We start from the raw sequence: 19,442 nt of genomic DNA on the forward strand, positions 1-19,442 counted from the left end.
GAGTCTCCAAACACCTCAGTAACCTCCCTCTCAGGTTCCTCTACACCCTCCCCCTCCTCTCCAGGCTCTGAGCCCAGGGCAGCGGAGAGCGAAGCAATGACCAGAGAGGCTGAAAAGGTATGCTGGGATACCTCCTAATACCCTGGAGGCCAATTACAGCGCAGCAGCAGCGCTGGTCTTGCTACACCCGTAGTGGACCCAGGTGTACAGCCAGCGCTGCAAACAGGGAGTTGCAGTGCTGGCTGAGATTTTAAGTGTGGACACCTGCTAAGTTGCAGCGCTGTAACCCCCTCACCAGCGCTGCAACTAGCAAGTGTAGCCATGGCCTGGGAGTCATGCTGATTGCTCTGCTGCAATTCAGGACAGCGAGTAACCTCGCTTCAACAACCTGCATGTATTCCACTTGCAATGTGGCATTTTCTCCCATTATACTTCAAGGACTGCTTCTATTTGCCCTACGATCTCTATTCCTTTCCATAGTGTCTGGCAGGAGCCAGGATTGTAAGTCAACATTTCCAATGACTCTGAATAACCTCAGCTTTCCATAAAGTTTTCCATTTTAGTGCTCAGAGAACAGGGAATTGATTTGCTTGAGCAACTAATCTTAAGGGCAAAGCCCCACATACCTGTGTGAAATAGATTTGTGTCCCCCACATTTTTCCAGGGAGAAGTTCTTAGGCTGTGGGATTTTTGTATCGGGAGGGACCACATTTGCAATATTGCCCACCATAATTAGCATTGGGTAGCAAAAGCATGGAGATAGTGTGTCACATGGCGTCCATAGTGTTTTTATTTGTTCTGCTTGGTCTGATGCCATCTGAGTTCTCTCATGCCCAAGACAGGGGGCTAAGGTGATGCCAGCCTGAATTCGGCTGCCCATGAAGAGCCCGTCCAGTGCAGAGGACACTCTTTTAGTGTAAAAATCTCCCTTACTTAGAAATGGCTCTTTCCTGGTGGTCAGGGATTCACCATGTTCACCTTTTGTAGTGAGAGCTGGCAATATAATGGGATGGATCCAAGGCTGCCTGTATTCCTGGAGGTAGAACTGATGGTGGCTGTGAAACAGACCTCTCAGAACATGACTGCAATGCTGGCTCGTAGGGGGATGGATGCACACTCCATAAACAGCTCCACTCCTTCAGAAGAGCTCTAGGCTTCTGAGGCACATGATGCAGGTCCTGCAGTGAGGCTATGCAGCAGCAGTTCCATGAGCAATACTTTAGAAATAGCATTAACTTAAATAAAAACCAAAACACACTGTCCTTTGGTAGTAATTTTAAGAAAGTAACAAAAAAACAAAACCCACATTTAACATGCAGGTGGAGTGTTATTTAAGTGTAATTATAAATAAAGCAGGCACCAAAACATACCAAATGTTCCAGCCACATTCCAAGCATACCTTCAGCAGTGCCTATAAGATGGGTAGGGCCATAAATATTCCCAAGTTTCAGTCTCTGGGCTGTTTCACTGGGCCTCTGACAAACTAAGGTGTTATCTAGAAACATTTCTAGAGCATGTATCACTGTACTATCTACACATTGTCAAATGTCAAAAGCATTGCTCCCTATTGACTTCAAGCCAATGGGGAGGAGAAGGAAGAATAGTTTGGCTGCATACAAGGACAGAAACACCTGATCTAAGAAGTGTGACATGGCAGGACTTCTCATTCTAAAAGGAGCTGATCAGGTTTTCTGCATCAGCTTTCGAATGGTTGGTGTGATCAAGGTAAATCATCTAAACTTCATTAATACCATAGAGAAGCTGGTGTGGGGAGAAGGGTCTTCAGCAATCCCCCTTACCGTCTAGTCATCAAGTCTCTTATTCCAGTAACTATAAAATGACAGATCATGTTGGCAGCAAGCAGATTGCAGTGCTACTCTATAGTAGCACTGCAACCTACCTACGGGTGCACAGACATAAATCACTTCTCTAGAGGGGTTTATCCCACAAAGTGCTGAGCACCATCAATTCTGGAAGCTGCCTCACAGGATCAAACTCCAGGTCAGCTAAGTTAGGGAAGCCTAAATGAGAACAGCATTGGGAAACGAGAATCAGGGGAATCACCTGAGAGAAAAAAGTTACCGCATATGAAGCTGAATTATTCATATAAAAAGAATAAGTGCCCTCTTTAATGCTACAGGGTAACCCTACACTCTGTGCTGGCAGAAATGTTGCCATTTGGAAACTAAGATCACAGAATCATCCAAGTTTTAGCAGCAGAACTGCTCTTTCTGGAATAATCATCCAACAATTTAAGGACCTTTGTCTACTGGAGAGAACACACACACAAAAGCAGCAACTAACACTTGCCAAAGTTTTACAGGAAAAAAAAACAACCCACAAACTTTAAACTACCCAAGATATTTTCCAAAAATATTTAAATAAAACAGGTTTATAAAACTCAGATAACAAAGTTTCCTGTGTTTTTAAGATAAAGGCAGAGGTTTTACTTTTGAGAGAAGTACTACACAAAAACCTTGAGGGTGACTTGTAAAGAAAAATAAAGTTGGGTTTGCAACTTCTTGTTGTTGTGGTTCTTTTTGGATGTACACATATGGCCCAAAAAGGTTTTCTCCTCCTGGGCAGAGTTGATTGTGTTTGTTATTTTACTTTCAAAAATAAAAAAAAAAACAACAATTCTTGTCTTCTTGTCTCTTGGTGGAGAACCCCCTGAAGGACCAGAAGCGGTGAAAGCATTCTCAGCTCTTAACAGAAGTAAGGAGGATGGTTAGTATTTCATAAAGAGAGACCTCTTCTCACAAATGATTGACCAGTGTGAAACCCAAATGCATTTTGAAGTGACTAAAAGTCCCTCTCCTTTGCACAGATTTCACTCTACTTGTGATGTCCAGCAGGCCAGTGGTAGCCTATTGGGTGCCCTAAGCAGCAATATTTTTGCTCCTCCCTCCCCCCCCGCCGAAATACTAAAAACAGGCAAGTTCTTATAATAAAAAGTGAGTGGGGTTCCTCTCTTGAGGAGCTCAGGGCCTTAAGTAATTGCTTAGTCTGCTTATGCCTAGCACCGGCTCCGATGTCAAGCCTCCTAAATATGTAGCTTTTGGAGTATCTTTCAGGAAAAGGTGCAGCACAGAAGATGCAAATCACAAATGTAAATAAGGAGCTGGAAGGACAAGAGTCTTCTTTTACGCATCATAAAAAATGACACAAACCCAGTTCTCCCCCGTCAATTCCCAGCAACAGTTCCAGTTACACAATATTGATTAGGACTGATTGCTGCTCCCAATGTAACATGAGAAATCAAGGGCTACAAAAATTGTAGTAACCGACTGCTTTTGAAATTAACCAAAATGATATATATATATATATATATATCTTCCCTACAGTTTCAAAATTCCTCGGCTTCCAATGCTTTGAAAATGTCAAGGTGGTTTCTTTTTTAATCTCCTGCTACATTGATGAGGAAACTGAAATTAAAGTTTGTATTTAAAATTACTGTTAAAGTGTTGTGTTAAGAATTTTGGTTTCCTTTGGGGAGGGGGGTGTCTCCCAAGAGATATTTATTCCTTTTTCTAAATCAGATCAATACATGGTTAGATTATCTTTAATATCAGACTAAACCAGAGAGTTTTAAAATAATGCAATTAAACTCTTTCAAAACAATAAAGTTACTAGCCAACAATGAAGTGCTGCCTCTAACGTAGCATAACACTGTAAAACAGTACATAAAACACTTATTTCCTTCCCCATTCAGCTAAGCAGTTACATAACCCTCAACTACAGTAGAGATGAGAACCAATTTCCCACGCTGAAACGAATGCTATCTACAGGGGGAAGAACCAAACTAAACCAGACAGTGTGTTCAGGCCAGCAGCTGCAAGGGACATGAAAGCATCACCCTTCGGGTCACTTAGGGCTTGGTTACACTTGCAAGTTGCAGCGCTGTTGATGGGGTTACAGCGCTGCAACTTACCAGGTGTCCACACTTACAGAGCTCAGCCAACGCTGCAACTCCCTTCCCGCAGCGCTGGCTGTACACCTGGTCTGCTACGGGTGTAGCGAATCCAGCGCTGCTGATGCAGCACTGCTCATCAGGTGTGGACACTCACCAGCGCTGTTATTGGCCTCCAGGGTATTAGGAGGTATCCCACAGTTCCTGTATACAACAAACCGGAAGGTACTCCCCGGAGCTACTTATCTAAAAAACAAACACAGCTGCTCTTTGCTGCAGCGAGCGAGCGAGCCGAGGCTTTGGAATGTTCACAGCTGTTTGCTTGAGGAGACAAACAGCACGGTGGGGGAGAGGAGGGGAGGGAGTCCGTCAGAGAAGCTGCTTATCTGGTCTGAAGCCTTTTTACATTTAAGAGTGATTGAGAGAGGGATGGGGGAAATGGCCAGAATTTGCAAGGCAGGGAGCTGTCACACAGTGTCTGCTCCAAAAATCCACTCTCTCTGTCTCCCGCAAGCTCCCTGTCACACTCCACCCCACCCTCCTCTTTTGAAAAGCACGTTGCAGCCATTTGAACGCTGGGATAGCTGCCCACAATGCACCACTCCCAACAGCGCTGCAAATGCTGCAAATGTGGACACACTGCAGCGCTGGCCCTACACAGGTGTACGACCACAGCTGTAACTACCAGCGCTGCAAAAATGTAAGTGTAGCCATGCCCTTAGTTAGATCTTCCTTTTTGAAGCAGTAAAACCAGTGAGGTCTTAATTGCACATTAATGAGAAATGGGGAGAAACGTTAGTTGAAATGAGGGGTGACCTCAAGAGGTTCGTAACAATGCAAGAGGAAATGGAGCATTTTTAAACTCAGTGTGTAATTAGAAATATGCATGAAAAAGGTTTGCTTCTTTTAAAATAAGTGCTAAATCACTCCTTTTTTCAATGAGTGTTAAAAAACATTACACTTAGTGAAATCATACTAGTTGTATCATTTTATCATTCAGTGTCAGGCAAGCCACAGTTGAACGCCTGTAATTCTCTCTGCAGGATAGTACAGTGCTGTACAGTTTGTTAGTGGCATGTGCTGTCACACATCAAGCAGTTCTAATTAGATCACATATGATTTGTAAGTCAGTGAGATGCCACATGCCTGTTACAGGAAAAGGATGGACCTTTATGAACATGCCATACCTGTGTGGGCTCACTCCATATCTATTTATCTGCACTTCGGAAAAGAGAGATTGGTAAGACACAGGCATGGTGTAAGTGTATCATGACGACACGGCAATGCGGCATATTTCCCAGAGGCCTGCAGCTGTAATCTAAACTACCATGCTGGACACCCATATTCAGAAGCACTGTTTAGCCAATATAAATAGCAGACCAGTTAAATGAATTGGTTAAAAGTTAGGTTTGCACCTTTCCTGTCTAGGTTTATGAGTCAGTAATTTGTTAAGGTATTTAGTGTTGCAGAAGGCATCCAGAGATCCCTATGCCTGCCCGAGAGGCAGTTTCTATTCTGCTGCAATTATAGCTAATTAATTAATCTTTAAAATATCCTCAAGGGACTGGAACTCATTACAGCGAGAAGTGATGGTCAATTATGACTGAGCAAGGCAAGATTTGTAAGTGGTGGTATTTATCTATAATTCCCAGGGCAGTACACTGCTCTTTGCTTCTGATCTATTTGTGGCTTTTCTAAAAAACGCAAAGCTGATAGTTTAGTCTGTTAAAGCTTTTTTTTGCAAAGGTCTAGCATAAATAACGCTCAGCAGGAATGTCTTCTGCAGCTTGGCAAAAAAACAAGTTCCTGCATGCATGTCAGATCATACACTGTCTCTTGTCACTTTAATCCTGAAAATGTTCAAAACTGCAAGGAAGAAAGATCCCTCAACCCAACAAGAAAGTTAATTAAAGAAGAGGAATGATGTATTCAGTTCCGTTTTGTTCCCATCTCCCCCTATGCCAAAGGAGACTGAAACCTACTTCTTGGGACTAATATGAAAAGACAGTGGAGAAAGTTGCTCAGTTCACACTAATCTGTCAGAAGCTCCAACGAAACAATGGGTAGGATATATTCTAGAACTGAGTGGAATGAGCATCTCACATTCAATCCACTTGGTCATCTTGCTTGAAATAAATCAGGTCAGTTTAAAAAAAAAAAAATACAAAAACAGAAGTCAACAAACACTTAGCATTACCTCAGAGGCCTGTCCAAGTTAATCAGTGATTGGAACATGCAGCCTCCCTTCCTCTTCTCCCTCCAGGGGGGAGTGGGGGGACGGGGTGGGGAAATTAAATCTTAACCATTTAAGAAGTCAACTTTCAAGTCCATTTTTCCTGATTTAGCAAGACAAAGGCTGTCTTGGCACATGCTGGACATTTGATATATGTCACCAAGTTCACTGGTTTTGTACAAGGATCTCTTATATGAATTACATTAAATTAAACAACAAACATTTTGTTCCAGGTATCATGACTAGTCATTCACAGACTCACTCTCATTCAAATGCTGACACAGGAAGTATTCTAACTTCCACAGTCTGAAGTTGTGTGCAATGTGTCAGGAAAGGAGTAGATATACAGTAAAATTTCTTGTCTCTAGGTGAAAACTCCCATTAACAACACTGTGAAGTATCTGAGGATAAGGATGAGGCAAGGTGTGGAATATTCCAGCTTCTTTCAAAAGTTCTATTTAAAAGAAAAAAACAAAAGGAAGAACTGCATTTAAAAGTTAATCAGGAATGGAGACTGAACCAAAAAGCCATGCAGCTGACTAAATAAGTATCTTGTATATAGGATAAATATCCTACCACTACTAAAGCAAGGACATTTTTAGAAGAAGAGAGCCATATGGATTGGGAGTGTGAAAAATACAACAAAATACTTTCCTTCAAAACCTCAGGTTTCAGCAGGAAGGAAAGACTGGAATCCAAGCCAAAGTACATATACAATTGTAAAAAGAGGTGGCCAACACCCCTATAAGGCAGCTGAAACAAAAAAGCATGTCTCTTCCCCCCGCCCCCAACCAAAAACCCACCAGCAGACAAAACTGATGTATTAGGCCAAGTAATCTGCTGACAGCTGGCTTTCTTTGAACCTCATAGGATTTACACCCTCCTTATGCAGGGTTACACACATTTATTGAAATAGGAACAATGTAGGAAACGTGTGTGCTTCTTCATCATCATCATCATCATCATCAAGAAGACTGCAGGATAAAGCTATGTAGCAGAGGCAAGTAAGGGGGCAGGCACGGTTTCTTACAGTTTATCTTGCTGAGGAATATCCTCAAAGTATCAGAAGTGCTGCGGTTTCACACCATACATAAGGCTAGTTTGAGAACAAAGTTTTCATTATGTCTTTTATAGTAGATAAAGTCTAAACATGATTTCTAATTTCTCTATAAAGTTTTTTTATTTATTAAACCACAAAATTTCATACATTAGATTAACCAAAAAAAAAAAAAAAAAAAACCCTGTGAAAAGGGCTGATTGAAGACAGCTTCTTAGAAAAACAGCAACCACGCTGAAAGAAAAGGACCCTTTAATCATACTGTTAAAGGAAGACATTCTTGATTTCTTGCCACCCAAATCTCAATGCCAAAACAAGGCACTCTCCGCAAGCAGGCACTCCCTGCTGTCAAATATATTAGTTTGGCCAAACCAGTTTGAAAGTTGAACAAGTTCTCCTCCCAGTTACAGCTTCTCTTTTTGCAGCAGTTTCAGTTTAGAGTCAGAAAATTCTGGGACATCAAGAAGCTCTCAAAAGCTTTTATGGTTTAACAGTTCACAAGCACTCCAGTGGTGCACCCCTTTGCCCAGCCTGAAATGGCTAAAGCAAGATCAATCAGGATCATATCAAAGTCTAGAGGAGAGCAAAACATTTTCTCAAAGCTAGAGGGTAAACTCTTCATGGGCTTTTAGATTTGATTTTTGAAAAGCGACGAATAACTTAGTAAAACATGGAGAGGCCAGATAAAATCCACAATTCAAATCCAATGCTTCTTCTAGCTTTATTTAAATTCCCTTGCAATAAGACATCCATTTCCACCACTGGTAGTTCTTCTGTAGCAGTGAGCAAGTCTGTAAAAGGAAAAAAGTTCTAGGATAGAAACAAAATTACAATCCCCTCCAAACCAGGACAAACACCGATAAGAGGAAAGATTGATAGATCTGACCCCTAAAATTATTGTAATGAAGCTGACATATAGTTTCCATATTTTAATCTTGAAACCAGTGGGAGTATAACAATATCTAGAGATAACTGTGGAAAAATACTGCTCCCAACATATGAATGGAGAAGAAAAGCCTTTTGAAGAATGATAACCAAGTGGACAGCTAGAACACAGGACACTAAATAGCATGAGTAATCTGGGAATTTTCACTCCCTAATGGCATTCATAGAATCAGAAATAATGTTCTTCAGGCAGGATTTGCTTCACTGCCCCACAGAAGAATTTCCACCTCCCAACCCATGAAACTTGGCAGATCCACCACAGCCAAAGGCCTGCTCTAGACAACATAACTCCTGCAAAAGCCAGGTCAATACAAAAACACAAAAAAACCTATCCTTTTTCATGGATCCTATTATCATGTGCTCTTTAACGTGCCAAGGAACTTCACAAATCTTGACTATAAAAAGGTGAAAACCTATCCTATAGTGGATACCACAGAGGACAGAGTTGTACCTCAGCATTTATGGGTATGTAATAGAGACTCACCTGGACAACTAAGTGGGATAAACATTGGAAGCATGAAATCAGACCACCACCTAACACGCTCATCACACCACTTACTGAAAGTCTTCTAAACTTAGGCACGGGGTGAAGCAGGGCATTCCTATGCAGCAGTAGAAATCTAAGACAAGACATTCATGAGCTTTCTTGCTGAAAGGAAGCTTTGGAGCTCACAATGGAGATTAACTTGTCCCTTCCTAAAAAACCTGAGGCTGAGTTAATTACAAATAGGGTGACCAGACAGCAAGTGTGAAAAATCCGGATGGGGGTGAGGGGTAATAGGAACCTATATAAGAAAAAGACCCAAAAAATCAGGACTGTCCCTATAATTGGGACATCTGGTCACCCTAATTACAAACAAACATGGGAAACTTATGGTTTAAAAAGACAAAAAGATGTTTAATGACTGGGACAACTAGATAATTTGAATGAATTCTTGCATTGGTCACCTCCCAGAAAACACCATCCTAGCCACCATGGATGTAGAGGCTCTCTACACTAACATCCCACACACAGATGGAATACAAGCTGTCAGGAACAGTATCCCTGATGATGCCACAGCACAACTGGCTGCTGAGTTGTGTGCCTTTATACTCTCACACAACTATTTCAAATTTGATGACAATATATATCTCCAGATCAGTGGCACTGCTATGGGCACCCGCATGGCCCCACAATATGCCAATATTTTTATGGCTGACCTGGAACAACGCTTCCTCAGCTCTCGTCCACTCACGCCCCTTCTCTACCTACGCTACATTGATGACATCTTCATCATCTGGACCCATGGGAAGGAGACTCTAGAAAAATTCCACCACGATTTCAACAACTTCCACCCCACCATCAACCTCAGCCTGGACCAATCTACACGGGAGGTCCACTTTCTAGACACCACGGTGCAAATAAGTGATGGTCACATTAACACCACCCTATATCGAAAACCTACCGACCGCTATGCCTACCTTCATGCCTCCAGCTTCCATCCCGGGCACATCACACGATCCATTGTCTACAGCCAAGCACTGAGGTACAACCGCATCTGCTCTAACCCCTCAGACAGAGACCAACACCTACAAAATCTCCACCAAGCATTCTCAAAACTACAATACCCGCACGAGGAAATAAGGAAACAGATCAACAGAGCCAGACGTGTACCCAGAAGCCTCCTACTGCAAGACAAACCCAAGAAAGAAACCAACAGGACTCCACTGGCCATCACATACAGCCCCCAGCTAAAACCCCTCCAACGCATCATCAGGGATCTACAACCCATCCCGGACAATGATCCCACACTTTCACAGGCCTTGGGTGGCAGGCCAATCCTTGCCCACAGACAACCTGCCAACCTGAAACGTATTCTCACCAGCAACTGCACACCGTACCATAGTAACTCTAGCTCAGGAACCAATCCATGCAACAAACCTCGATGCCAACTCTGCCCACATATCTACACCAGCGACACCATCACAGGACCTAACCAGATCAGCCATACCATCACTGGTTCATTCACCTGCACGTCCACCAATGTAATATACGCCATCATATGCCAGCAATGCCCCTCTGCTATGTACATCGGCCAAACTGGACAGTCACTACGGAAAAGGATAAATGGACACAAATCAGATATCAGGAATGGCAATATACAAAAACCTGTAGGAGAGCACTTCAACCTCCCTGGCCACACTATAGCAGACCTTAAGGTGGCCATCCTGCAGCAAAAAAACTTCAGGACCAGACTTCAAAGAGAAACTGCTGAGCTTCAGTTCATCTGCAAATTTGACACCATCAGCTCTGGACTAAACAAAGACTGTGAATGGCTTGCCAATTACAGAACCAGTTTCTCCTCCCTTGGTTTTCACACCTCTACTGCTAGAACAGGGCCTCATCCTCCCTGATTGAACTAACCTCGTTATCTCTAGCTTGCTTGCTAGCATATATATACCTGCCCCTGGAAATTTCCACTACCTGCGTCTGACGAAGTGGGTATTCACCCACGAAAGCTCATGCTCCAAAATGTCTGTTAGTCTATAAGGTGCCACAGGATTCTCTGCTGTTCTTGCAGAGAAATACTCTGGTTCAATCAGAATTCTAGAAGTCCAGGTGAACAATCAAACCTTTCAAACCCCTGTTGTCTAGATGAGCAATGTAACAGTGTAGAGAGATCTGACATCTTACCACACCTGTAGTGACTCTAAATTGATATTTTAAAATTCCATACTATGCTAGCTTTATTGAGAGGAAAATAAGTTACTCAGTCACAAAACTCACCCTCCAATTTGTCAACTGCCAGCATTCCCAATTCAGCCTAGAATGGGAAAAAACTTGTTCTGCTTCTTACATTTTCCACCAGTAATAAAAAAAAAAATAGAGTGAAGGAGACATCTATTTATGCACAAGATAATTGACTCCAGTTCCCGCAGTTGCACTGGTTCTGCAAGTGCCAAGGCTGGTAAAAACTTGGTTTGGCCAATAAAAGAAGAAGATATGATTCAGAGACTCCCTCTCTGGGAGCAGAACTACTGAGTATGACAATACCATTCTTACGCAGTCAATTCTGTCTAGAGCCATGCTTCCAGAATCTCCCTCCTTCCAGAATCTTCAGAAAGTTTTATTGTTCACTAAAAACTGTGTCTAAAGCAGACATCTTGGACAAACAGAACATCCTCCAGAATCAGAAAAGGTCTCTGGAATAATGAGCAAACAGAGGATAATGATGCATAAGTTTAGATGGACTATATAACCTAAAAGACCCAGGACTTCAGGAAGGAACAAGATCCTTGTGGGATCAAGACCTTCAAACATCCCTAGGGGAAAAAATTGCAAAAAACAGGATTTATGAAACTAAAATCTGTTTTATTTTCATGGGTAAACACAGAAGAAGCATCATACCTCAGATCCCAAATGGTAAACAGTGATACATACGCAACACCGAGAAGCAGACGCCTTCTGAAAGATGCCTGCAAAATATTAACAACAACTGCTTGCATCTTTCAATTCCCTAGGCAGATAGTACATAGCACAAGGGAGTCAGACAAGCCGCCATACCTTCTCAGTTAAAAGGCAGTTAGAACATTAACTTCAAACACATGCAGCCATTCACAAATGAGAGAGTGGATGAAGTGCAATGGTAAGAACTTTTGGGAAGGGACACCATCTCTTTAGAATTCACAGTTCTGTTGGAAAATTGTTTATCTACTATTAATATAGTCATCTTAGATGTTAAGACACTTAATGAGTAGATAAAGTATTGCCCTATTTTTTCAGTTTATTTTGTGCATTTGGCAGCCCTACATCATTCACCATTGTTTGTGTGGGTCTTTCACACAGCAACTCAGATACAAGACTTGGAACTACTTCACACAATTTTTTTTTAAGTGACTAATTTTCAAGTTGTGTGCTTTTAATCTAACTTCATGAAGATCCATTACGTTTACAATAGTATATAAATGATTAATAACAATAATCCTAAGTCTGACAGGTCCTTATAATTGCTACAGTACATTTTTATTTGTTCTTATTTGGAAAGCAAGTCATTTTAGCAATTGCATCATTGCCTTATTGTGCCAAATGGAAAGAAAAAACCAAAAATACATAACAGTGCTTCTGCTGGCTATAGTGTGCACAGTATCGACAGCTAGCTGCAACATTTCATCCAATGATCTTCAGCACTTTGCTAGGTGGAGTGAAACTTTAAAAGTTCTCGCTGTTGAATTCACCATGGTCCCACTGAGTCTGCCAATACTGTGCATAATTACGCTCCTCTCACTTTCAGCTTAGGCACTCAGTAGCAAAGGCAGTAAAAGCACAAGGTGCTGACCATGCCTCCAGTCCTTCTTCTGGAGCTGCCTTTGTCCTCCATTCACTCCTGTCTCCCTAGACCCCTGATATTGGCATCTTTCCTTAGCAGACAATAGAAGGACAAATTTCTCTCCCATCACTATGAAAACCCCTCTGACAGGAAGTCATCAAGGGATAAATGCTTGGAGACAGGCTGAAGAGGGATAGTACATTTAAAATTAATTTTGAAAAAAAATCTAAAAGGAGAATTTCCTTCCCTCGGTCACATTACTGCTGTCTGAAGAACTATATTCGTAACAGTTTCTCTGTACCAGGGGTCAGAAATCTTTCAGAAGTGGTGTGCCGAATCTTCATTTATTCACTTTAATTTAAGGTTTTGCGTGCCAGCAATACATTTTAATGTTTGTAGAAGGTCTCTTTCTATAATATATAACTAAACTATTGTTGTATGTAAAGTAAATAAGGTTTTTAAAATGTTTAAGAAGCTTTATTTAAAATTAAATTAAAATTCAGAGCCCCCCAGACCAGGCAGTGTGAGTGCCACTGAAAATCAGCTCGTGTGCCGCCTTCGGCACTCATGCCATAGGTTGCCTACCCTTGCTCTATATCTTTAAATTTTCAATGCTGGCCTGGGGGCTTTGGACTTTGCTGCAATTGGTGGCTATCCTATTAAAGTCATCAAGTTAATAAAGCATGTAGGCTGTAATTTCAATCACACAGCTAAGTACTTCAGTCTAGAGATCCATTTAATTGCTAATCCTCAAAAGAATTCTAGAATTGAATAAAGGAACCCTCTCTTCACCACATTTTCATTCATCAGGGCTGTCAGACCACAAAATGACTGGGTCAAGTTAGTATCTATAGTCTAGCGAGTTTCAGTTAGATATGTAGCATATCCAGCAGTAGGAGATCAGCATGATTTTTTGTTTGTTTGTTTTTAAATGGCCATTTATCATGGTATATTAAATACATTGTCTTTAAAGATGCTCAAATATTGCACACACTTGTGTATAAACTGAAAAAATAATTAGGTTGGTTTATCTTCTGCAAGTTGTTTAAACGGATTATTGCTAATCATTTGCACCACATAGTTCTAGGTCAGCATTTTTCAAAGTTCGGCTTGCAACCCAGTACTGGGTCACAGCATGCAAGGCACTGGATCGCTCGTCAGCACCGCCAACCATGACATTAAAAGTCCCGGTCAGTGGTGCTGCCCAGCTAAGGCAGGCTAGTGCCTACACACTCTGACACCACGCTGCGCCCCAAAAGCGGCCAGCAGCGGATCTGGCTTCTAGGCAGGGGGGCTATGGGGCTCCCTGCGCTGCCCCCACCACAAGCACTGGCTCCACACTCTCATTGGCCGGTTTCCAGCCACTGGGAGCTGGGGGGAGGGGAGGTGCCTAAAAGGCAAGAGCCACACAGAGCTGCTTGTGCGCCTCTGCCTAAGAGACGGATCTGCTGCTGGCCGCTTCTAGGGCACAGCGTGGTCCACAGTGCCAGGAAGATAGGAAGCCTGCCTCTGCACCCCAGCTGTGCCGCTGACCAGGAGCCACCGGAGGCAAGTCTGCACCCCAACCCCCTGCCCCAGCCCTGAGCCCTCCAAACCTGGAGCCCCTCCTGCACCCCAAAGCCCTCATCCCTGGCCCCACCCCAGAGCCTGCACCCCAGCCCAAAGCCCAGACCCCCTCCTGCACCCTTAAAAACCACTGTTCTAGGTAATGAAAGTGAAAGAGAAAATAAGTGAGCAGATTCATGAGTGTGCCTCCTTCACTATAACCTTTCAGATGCATTGCAGAGTCTGCCAGGGCTGGGTTGGGGATGAGAACTGAAAAGAATTTCTCCCTCCTCCCCAAAAGTACAAACCCAGCATGGCAAGATCTCAGGAATACAACAGGCCTGTGATTCATGAAACTGGAGGGAAAAAAACAAACACAAATTGGAGTGCAATTCTTGCCAGATGTGTCTATTGAGGGGGCCTCCTATCATTGGGCACTGTTAGAATGGGGTCTGAGCAACTGTGATTTGCACTGAAGAAAAAATAGATACATTACTTGTATGAGCATCACAATGTACGTACAGGTCTGTCGCATCTTACGTGCATTTAACATGCGTGATTTCAGCTTTACACAGTCGGCAAAAACAAAAAAAAAAAAAAAAAAAAAAAAAGAGAGAAAAACAACAATTTTAATACTGTACCTGTAATGCAGGCAATTCCGCCCGCCATTACACTCAATGTAATTTTGACTATACACGATTTTCGCTTTACGCGCTGACTGCGGAACGTAACCCCAGCGTAAGATGCGACAGACCTATACAAAAGATAGTGACATAGGATCCCTGCTGCGGAGATTACTTTCTTTTCATCTACTGGGAGCTATGGTTATTCTATGGAGCACTACACATTAAGTTAGAGGAAATACTGAGCCCCAAAACTTCAGATAGACCTGGAACTAAGCAAATGGTAGCCTTAACCTTTAAACTGCGCTAAAAATAAATAAAATAAATAAATAATAAACTGTATATAAGTTGTTACTATTCCCAAAGTGTTGCAAGACAGCCTTGTGTTGACCTAGTTGTGGAAACGTCTTCACTTAAATTCGGCTCCCTCTCTCTACACTGATTTAGTAACACCACCTCCCCGAGCAGCATAGTCACGATTGATGTACTGAGGTTGACAAAGTGTCAGTGTAGACATTGCATGCTTACATCGACTGTAACTGGCTTTCACGAGCTGTCCCACAATGCCCCACACTGACAATCCAATCGAAACAAGCAATCCTGGGGAGGACACACACTGCCGACACAAGCAGACACGTGTGCACGCACAAGTGATTTAATAATTATGTTGACCTGACTTAAGCCACCCTAGTTTTATAGCGTAGACATGGCCCAAGGTTTACACACACACAAACATAACAAGGATATTAGGACATTAAAGAACACATTTCATACAGAAGCTTTATCCCATCTAGCAGTGGGAACTAACCTGACACTACTTACGATTTTTAAATAAAATGTGTCTCAAATCTGTGAAGCTTTTCTTAGGTGGAGTTATATAAAAGCACATCCAAACTGTCAGATGGACGTGAATCCCATCAGATTACCTGTACAAAGGGATGGAGATGACCCATGTCTGACGACAGTGGGGGACAGAGTGAGGGGAGCTGGTTTCACCAGCGTTACTGATCATGCTCAGTCTGTGTGAGCATGCTCAGTACAAGCCAAGCAGCAAATCTGGGAGGGGCACAACCCCATATGCCCTCCCTGCCCCACCCTCGGCATCCCCTGAGGATAGTATATCCACCTGGGAGGTGCTGCAACACGCTTTGCTAGCATGGGATGTCGGTTACCAGCTTTTTAATTGCACACCACCACCTAACACCTTAGCCTTATCCCTTATGAGGCCACGCCTCCTGCCCCACCCTTTCCCCAAGGCCCCGCCCCCACTTACTAAATTACCCCTCCTTTGATGGCTTGCTCTCCTCCTCCCTCACTCAGTTTCACTGAGCTGAGGCAGGGGATTGGGGTGCAGTAGGGGGTGAGGGCCCTAACTGGGGGTGCAGCCTCCGAGGTAGGGCCAGAAATGAGGGGTTCAGGGTGCAGGCTGGGGTTCCAGGCTGGGGCAGAAAGTTGGGGTGCGGAAAGGGGTGAGGGCTCCAGCTGGGGATGCAGGATTTGGGGTGCAGGAGGGGGTTCCAGGCTGGGGCCAAAAGGATTCAGAGTACGAGAGAGAGGGCTGTGGGTTGATGCAGGGGATTGGAGTGCAGGAGGGGGTACGAGCTCTGGGTACAAGAGAGGGCACTGGGCTGGGGGCTCAGAGCTGGGCATTGGCTTACCTCAGGTAGCTCCCAGTCAGAGATGCAGCAGGGTTAAGGCAGGCTCTCTGCCTGTCCTGACTCCGCGCTGCGCCCCAGAAGCGGACAGCAGGTTCAGCTCCTAGGTGGGGGGGCTCCGCGTACAGCTCTTGCCTATGGGCACTGCCCCCCCAGCTCCCACTGGCTGCAGTTCCCAGCCACTGGGAATGTGGAGCCGGTGCTTGGGGTGGGAACAGCATGCAAAGTCCCATGGCCCCATCCCCTGCCTAGGAGCCAGATCTGCTGTCCGCTTCTAAGCCACAACGCAGCATCAGGACAGGCAGGGAGCCTGTCTTAAAAGTCTGGCCAGAGGCGCAGCAGGGCTAACGGCCCAGTTGGCAGTGCTGACCAGACACCTGGCAACCCTAATGGGATGCATTTAATGCACAATTTACAAAGTGGAAAGAATATAAGCAAATAAAACAAAAACACCCACAACCCCTTTAAGGTTTGATCTCACTGTCCAAGCCTTTACAAGCCAAACATCAAATAAAATCCAGAAGACATGGCTCAGAGACTGTAGTGTAAGTGAAAGAGAAAGGTTTAATGCAACCAGACAGCCCTGGAATGCACATGAGTCAGAAATGTCTAGAAATCCATGAAGGTAGAAGGAACATGCTCCAAATGGAGCAGCAGCACTGCCATCACTATCACCATCATGAAAGAGACAGTGGAGAGGATACTGCCATATTTGAGAAATCGTAATAATGCAGAAAACAGAATATGCTGTCATTACTGAAAAGGTACTTGGGAAGGAAAGTTGTCAGCTCTTCCTTACCAACTCTGACTACATTTGATATTATTGCTTGACGTTATGATATACTCGTGCATCTAATACTGTATACAACGAAAATAAAATTTGAAGCTAGTGGGTAGGAACAGGTCAATCTAAACAGCTTTCAATTCTAATGATTAATCAGAGAGGTAGGCTTACAGCAGCGTAGATCAGAAGGGGTAACTACAACATTTTCCCTGTGTTCCGAGCACAGTATAAAAAGTAGTAACACACACATACACACTGATCACACCAGCTTGCAAAAGGTGCTATCTATAACCGCACGTCGAAGCAAAGCAGAAATGTTTTTGCTCACTGCTGAGAAGAGGAGGGTGTGTCTACATTTTTCAAGACTCTCTCTCAGGTTATTTCTCAGTACTTTAAAAGAAACAAATGCATTTTTGTACATTTCCATGCTCCTCTCTCCTGGAAGCTCTTGCAAAACGCTCAGTTAACTAGTACTAGCGAGTCCCTGAAAGCTCTTCATCGAACAGACTTTGTTTTTTGTGGATCTCAGACTGTGACGTACCTGGGATGTCACAAATTCAAACTGCCGTTTCACTGCCAGACCAAAGGCGGGGGGAGGGGAAGAGAGAGAATAAAGATTACCTTCTCATTTCTTCTCTCAAATACTGCATATCCAGCAATGAACCACCTTTGACCAACACACTTCCCCCGCAAACACACATACATTGTGTAGGCTTCTAAAACACAGCACCTGACCCACCTGGAGAGTGTTTATTTTAGAACAATTGTAACCTCTATATACCTGAGCTCATTGCTTTCTTTTCAGCTAAACTTAGATATTTTGAATAGTAGTCCTCTCCTACATGCAAAAAAATTAGGGTAAAGGAGAGGAGTAGTATTAAGTGTCGGGGAGCATAAGCTTGGAGGAGAGAATCTCCACTTCGTCAGATGAATGTAGTGGGAATTCTGTGCCTGGCTAGCCAACTACAAAAACAGTTTCTCCTCCCTTGGTGTTCACACCTCAGCTGCTAGAAGAGGGCCTCATCCTCCCTGATTGAACTAACCTCCTTATCTCTAGACTGATTCTTACCAGGAGAGTTTTGACGTTTCAGTTGATATGGGATGATGCTTAGTTAGACTGGCAGCCCCGTCAATCCTGCTTACTTTTTTGGGGCAACCTGATATTTGTACTCACTTTCCCAGCATATTTCCTCGATTCCTCTGCACTTGGAACTTTCACTAATATTTATAGCAAGCCACACAGCTAGGATTTCTGTCAAAAGGGTAATCTTTGGATACATCATAGCTAGGTTGAATTGTTTTCTCTCTGCGCCAGCAACTACAAATGAATCTATTGCTCCCCCCTCCCCCAACACACACACACGGAGATTGATTCCTTTCTCTGGCCATTGGTCTATTACCTTGACGATGGCCTCTTCAGTTTCAGCAGTGATCCTTTAAAATCCACACCAAATATAAAGATGGCTGGATTTTGGGTCTGATGTGACTCAAGACATTTAAATCAGCCTTAGCAGTATAGTCATCTCACTCTCTCCTATATCTATCCAGGCGTCTGCTGGGGGGCAAATATCTTTCTGCTCTGTGTCTGGTGGTGTGGCGAGTAGTCCTGTCTTTCTCTCGATGCGAATATTACTTGACTAGTCGTGATATATAAAATAATATTATACTGGTCGCGCAGCCTATCCACTTGGCGTTAAGATAAGCCATCACCTCACGTATTTAACCGTGGTATCAATAATCGGTATTGTCTAAGCTGGCAACATATGGCTAGATGACATACAAGTAGCGTCTTGATTGACACCCTGCCGCCATGGCTAGGCACTGTTACAAACATACATTCTTCTTTCAATAAAGTTGTGGTCTACCTGCCACTTTTTCATGGAAACAATGTGTATGCTTTACCTGCAAGAAAGCAAACAGGAGTTCCTGGCTCCCAACTGGGCTAATCTGAGCGACAGGGCTTCTGGTGGAGCAATCACTTCCTCTGATTGAGTCTTCTCCTTGGCATGTGATATGGGAGGTAAAATGTTTCAACAACCTCACGTAAATATTTACGGGGAAGAATTTCTCTCCGGGAAGGTTTTGAAGCTGAGGGTTGTTATAGGAGAAGGCTCAGCCAATGACTGATAGCTCTTAATGGACAGGCTCTGTATCAATTAAGCAGGATGAACAGGACGCGGTAGCCTGCCAGACAAGCCAAAACAACAGCTGGGGCGTGTAAGAGGGAAATTTGTTTTAAACATCACTGAAGTGGGGTAAACAGCCAAACAATTTACAAAGAACAGTTTCGAAACTTCTCTAGTCTAAGAGTCACTGTAATGCTGATGCCAGTCGCTGGATGGGTCAATACCCCTGCACTTCTGCCAACGGTTCCAGGCAAATC

General features: G+C 43.4%; 1 protein-coding gene across 3 annotated transcripts in view; it reads right to left on the minus strand.

The window, feature by feature from the left end:
- Nucleotides 1-19,442, minus strand: part of RAB11FIP3 (RAB11 family interacting protein 3) — a 175,943-nt gene that overhangs the window by 129,102 nt on the left and 27,399 nt on the right. The gene's annotated exons all lie outside the window — the stretch shown is intronic.

Source organism: Chelonoidis abingdonii, chromosome 9, assembly GCF_003597395.2.
Source record: "Chelonoidis abingdonii isolate Lonesome George chromosome 9, CheloAbing_2.0, whole genome shotgun sequence".
Classification (NCBI taxonomy): domain Eukaryota; kingdom Metazoa; phylum Chordata; order Testudines; family Testudinidae; genus Chelonoidis; species Chelonoidis abingdonii.